Raw genomic sequence first — 6,000 nt, forward strand, 5'->3', positions numbered from 1 at the left:
TTCCTGAGTTAGATGTTAACTTGATGACTAGTACTTGATTAAATCTGATACTATAATCATTTGAGTCATATATTTTTATGGATCGACTCTCCATTTACAATAATGTTGAGCTAGTACTTGAAAGATTATCCCGTCATGCTAATACTTGAAAATAACAACAATGCTAATAAAAATCAATAAAATATAATTTTATCATATCTCAGTCATCATATTAATGTCTAAGTCGGATGCTACTTATTTTTTAATTGAAAAAAGACAAGTTTAGAACATATGAATAGTTAATTAATTATTTTATAATTTTTAATAATGAAAAGACTAAAAAATAAAATTCTATAACCAGAAGAACATTTTATAACTTTTCATTATGTGATGACTCAGAAAAATATAGCTATAGGTGACCATGCCTTTAATTTTACAGCCGTCCGATTTTAATATTAGGGAGATGAGATAGTGGTTCGGAGTTTCGGCCTGGGAGGAAAGTGGGCGAGGGTGGCGTTGTTTACTGCTCTATATAGCTCCCAGCCAGGCCGACATAAAAACAAAAGAAAAGGTTTTGACGGAAAAATATGGGTATGGAAGAGACGGTATTTTCAGGTCTCTAAGACCACCCCTTCTTCTCCCCAAGGAACCAAGTGTTTCCATTGTTTCTTTTCTATTCAGAAACATGGGTTGTTACCCTGATAAACCGGCCCTCATCGATGCTGATACTGATGAAACTCTCTCCTTCTCTCAACTCAAATCCACTGTCCTCAAGCTCTCCCATGCTTTTCTCAATCTGGGTGTCAACAGAACCGATCGAGTCTTGATGTTTGCACCCAATTCCATCTACTTCTCTCTTTGTTTCTTCGCTGTAACCGCCATATGCTCCATTGCTACGACGGCCAACCCCTTGTATACCCTCCATGAACTCTCCAAACAAGTCAAAGATTCCAATCCCAAGCTTGTTGTGACTGTGCCCGAGTTGTTGGACAGGTTAAGGGTTTCAAGCTCCCTGAAATCTTGCTTGGTCCTGGACGAAACCAACCACAATCGGAAGTGAAAAATATCCCAAAGATACTGTCTTTTCACGATCTTCTGGATTTAGCGGGGGATGTGATTTCTGTTAAGCAGACTGATACGGCAGCCCGTCTGACTCTTCAGGCATGACAGGGGTCAGTAACGGTGTTGTTTTGACACACAGGAATTTCATTGCAGCGGCTTTGATGGTAACCATGGATAAAGAACTTGCGGGGGAAATGCACCGGGTTTTCTTGTGTGTATTGCCAGTGTTCCATGTGTTTGGGCTGGCAGTTATAGCTTACGGGCAGCTGCAGAAGGCGAATTCGTTGGTGTCAATGTCTTTGACTTGGGATGTTTTTGAGGAATATAGAGAAGTATAGAGCAACTCATTTGTGGTTTATGCCTTCGATCGTGCTTGCCATGGCTAAGCAGCCTGTTGTTAACAAGTTTGATCTTTCTTTGGTGAGGCAAATCGGTTCTGGTGCTGCTCCTCTGGGGAAGGAATTGATGGAGGAATGTGCAACGAATTTTCCTCAGGCTGTGGTTATGCAGGTATTTTTAGTTTGATTTTAATTGGGACAGATTTTGATTAGTTCACGACTTATACTATTGCCTCTACCGATATGGTCCTATAAAAGCATAAAAAGTTGCGCAAATATCTCAATTATGGTAGTCACTGTGGTCTTCGATCCAAATTCATCTTTGCCTCTTTGGTTATGGGCATGTTCATGGGTAGCAATGAATGCTGAAACATCATTCCTTGATGTTGACTGTAAACGAATGTTCTGATTTGGAACTTTTTTTGTTACTGGGATCAGGGATTAAGAAAACTTTCCAATTCTGGCCTTCTGAATTTTTGGAATAGCTTGCACTAGATAAGTTCCAATCTCATCATTGATCTGTGTGTGGTTTCAGGGTTTTGGAATGACTGAAACGTGTGGCCTTGTGTCAATGGAAAATACTTCAATTGGTGTACGACATACCGGTTCAGCTGGCTTGCTGGTTTCAATCGTTGAAGCCCAAATAATCTGTACACAGAGCCAAAAACCTCTTCCTCCTAATAAGTTGGGCGAAATATGGGGCCGAGGGCCTAATATAATGCAAGGTTAACAGCCAATTGTTGGATACATATGAACTTGGTCATATATGTAAAATGATAATTTTCTTTTTAAGCTCTTTTGTATCATCATCATGACTCCATGCTATGCATCATATCTGACAATCTTTATTTGCCGTGGCTTAAGAGTTTGTTTCGATATAGTTAAATTTTATGTATGTACAAACAGTTTGTCAGCCTGGCACGAGCGTTGAATAACTTTAGGTGATCCTCTCGAGTTTGTGTGTTGTTTTCTGTGACACTGCAATTTGAATAACCATTTTCAGGTTATTTCAACAATCCACAAGCAACAAAACTCACGATAGATGGAAAGGGTTGGGTACATACAGGAGATCTTGGATACTTTGACAAGGACGGGAATCTCTATGTTAACGACGGAATTAAGGGGTTGAGATTAAGTACAAAGGTTTCCAAGTAACTTGTGCTTTGATGAAACAAAGTTATTATATCGAAGTGGTGATCATAAAAGTGGTACATCAGTTGGGTTTCGACCTCATAAATATTGCCAGAATGCAAAAGCCTATCTGTGTCTTTTGCCTGTTGATTTTTGGCTTAATGCCCCGTTCTAACAGTTAAATATTCATCTAGTGTGATCTTAACTTGCAATAAATGTGTTGCATTGCCCAAGCTGATGATCATGGATTCACAAACTAAAACCATTTTCATTTGCTTCATAAAACTCTCACCAGATTGCACCGGCAGAGCCGAAGGAATACTTGCATCTCACCCTGAAATATTGGATGCGGCTGTCATCCGGTAAGCCCGACAAATCCCCCTCCCCCTATTTGCATTATCTATCTTGAAACTCTGCCCTAGTAAAGACATGATAGTTACCACACTGCAGATATCCTTATGCTGAAGCTTGGGGGGGTCCCAATTGCATACGTAGTTCGTTCACCTAACAGAAGAAGGTGTTCGAACTTTTATTGCTTAACAGGTATGGTATGAATGATACCTGTTTTCTTCGTAAGTGTTTTAACCGATTATTTTATTCGAAGGTGGCTTCTTTCAAAAGATTACGGAGGGTGACATTCATTAACAGTGTACTAAAGTGGGTTTCGGGGAAGATCCCGAGAAGACAAGTTACAGAGAAAGTACGATCCAACATCTGAAATTGCACCAATCTCATTGAATAGCAAATTGTTGCTATATTCTCTCTCTTTTGTACTGCTAATAACTTAAGGTAAATACTCACGTGCACGTGTGCAGTAGTTTTAATATACGATTAAAAAAAATGTTATTGATTTTATTATTATTTTAAATAATAAAATCGGTAAAAATTACTAAAAATATTATTATTTCTACTAGTTTTGTTATTATTATTAATTACCGATATAGGTAAATCAACTCGGTAAAAAAAATAATATTTTTGGTAAAGCGCTACTTAAAATATTATTTTTTTATCATGTTTTTCTACCGCGTTTACTGATATTGGTAATTAAAACTGATAGAAATAATAATGTTTTCGGTCATTTTTACCGGTTTTATTATTTAAATAATAACAAAATCGATAACACATTTTTAACCGTATATTAAGGCTGTCGTACCATATAACTTCCCAACAGGAAGTTTTGTTGTGTGGCGGTTAAAAAACGACTGAAAATGGCTTGACTGGTTAACATGTGACAGGTTAAAATGTAGATCGGTTATGTTATATCATTTAACCGGAAATATTATCAAGTACAATAACATATTAGGTAGCGCTTATATAATATAATAGGTAGCGCGTATATAATAAAATAGGTTAATTATTTAATTTGTTATTACAACATATTAGGTAAATGCCTAAAATGTTACCAAGGATAACATAACTAGTTAATTACTGGAAACACTATCAAGCACAATAACATATTGGATAGCGCTTATAAAATGTAATAGGTAACGCTTATATAATAAAATAGGTTAATTACTTAATTTGTTATTACAATATATTAGGTAAACGCCTAAAATGTTACCAAGGATAACATAACTGGTCAATTACTGGAAACATTATCAAGCATAATAACATATTAGGTAGAGCTTATGTAACGTAATAGGTTGCGCATTATTAAAGTTGATGGGGACTTAGAAATCCGAAGATAACAAAATAGGTAATTACTTAATTTGTTATCAGTTATGATAAACTTACCTTAAGAATAAATGTTAACAAAATTAAAACTGATGGACCCATTAAGAATCCCATAATAAACTTAATTTGTTACTTACTTTGTATTGATGTTATTAACACATATAAATAATGAAGGAAAAAAAACACGCGTAATTTAAAAAAATATCGATACAAATTTAAAACGTATTAATACATTATGTTGACATATTTTCTAATTAAACCGGTATATTTCTACCTGTTACATTGTAAATTTACCTTATACATTATGATTATGGGTTTCGATGTTTTTGGGATCGATACTTTTAATAAAGGTATCGACACTTTATGCTTGCACCTCGTTTGACATTCATTCTGGACAAAAGTATCGACACAATTTAAAAATGTATCGATACATTATGTTGACCTATTCTCTAATTAACCGGTATATTTCTACCAGTTACATTATAAATTAACCTATTACATTATAATTATCGGTTTCGATGTTTTTTGGATCGATACAAATTTAAATGTATCTACACTTTATACGTGCACCTCGTTGGGCATTCATTCTGGACAAAACGTATCGACACAAATTTTAAAAGTGTCGATACATTATGTAGACTTATTTTCTCATAAAACCGGTATATTTGTACCGGTTACATTGTAAATTTACCTTATACATTATAATTATGTGTTTCGATGTTTTTGTGATCGATACTTTTAATAAATGTATCAACACTTTATGTGTGCACCTAGTTTTTTGTTGTTGTACATTCTAGACAAAAATATCAACACAAATTTAGAAAGTGTCAATACATTATGTTGATCTATTTTCTAATTAACCGGTTTATTTCTACCGGTTACATTGTAAATTTACCTTATACATTATAATTATGGGTTTCGATGTTTTTGGGATCGATACTTTTAATAAATGTATCGACACAAATTTTAAAAATGTCGATACATTATCTACACCTATTTTCTCATAAAACCGGTATATTTCTACCGGTTACATTGTAAATTTACCTATTACATTATAATTATAGGTTTCGATGTTTTTGGGATCGATACAATTTTAAATGTATCGACACTCTATGTGTGCACCTCGTTGGGCATTCATTCTGGACAAAAAGTATCGATATAAATTTAGAAAATGTCGATACATTATGTAGACCTATTTTCTCATAAAACTAATATATTTCAACCGGTTACATTGTAAATTTTCCTATTACATTGTAATTATCGGTTTCGATGTTTTTGGGATCGATACAATTTTATATGTATCTACACTTTATGCGTGCTCATAGTTTGTAGTTATTGTACATTAGTTCTAGTTATTGTACATTTTGGACAAAAAGTATCGACACAAATTTAGAAAGTGTCAATACATTATGTTGATCTATTTTCTAATTAACCGGTATATTTCTACCAGTTACATTGTACATTTACTTATTACATTATAATTATTGGTTTCGATGTTTTTGGGATCGATACAATTTTAAAAATTATCGATACTTTATGTTTGCCTATTCTCTGATTAAACCGGTATATTTTACCTATTACTTTAAAATAATCGATTTCGATATTTTGAGGATCGATACTTACAATAAATGTATCGACACTTTATGAGTGCATCTCGTTTGGCAAATATTGAGCAAAGTTTGTGTTTACTAATTTTGTCATTAAAAAATGTATTTTTACCACTTACATTGTAATTTACCTATTACTTTAATAATGTGTTTCGATACATTTGCACCCAAATATAAAATACATTAATAACTAGTATTGATATTTCAAC

General features: G+C 33.9%; 1 pseudogene; it reads left to right on the top strand.

The window, feature by feature from the left end:
• Nucleotides 1-3,228, top strand: part of LOC120141224 — a 33,934-nt pseudogene extending 30,706 nt beyond the window's left edge.
• Nucleotides 3,229-6,000: the final 2,772 nt, after the last annotated feature.

This window comes from Hibiscus syriacus, unplaced genomic scaffold (genome assembly GCF_006381635.1).
Source record: "Hibiscus syriacus cultivar Baekdansim isolate YM2019G1 unplaced genomic scaffold, ASM638163v2 tig00002237_pilon, whole genome shotgun sequence".
Taxonomy (NCBI): Eukaryota; Viridiplantae; Streptophyta; class Magnoliopsida; order Malvales; family Malvaceae; genus Hibiscus; species Hibiscus syriacus.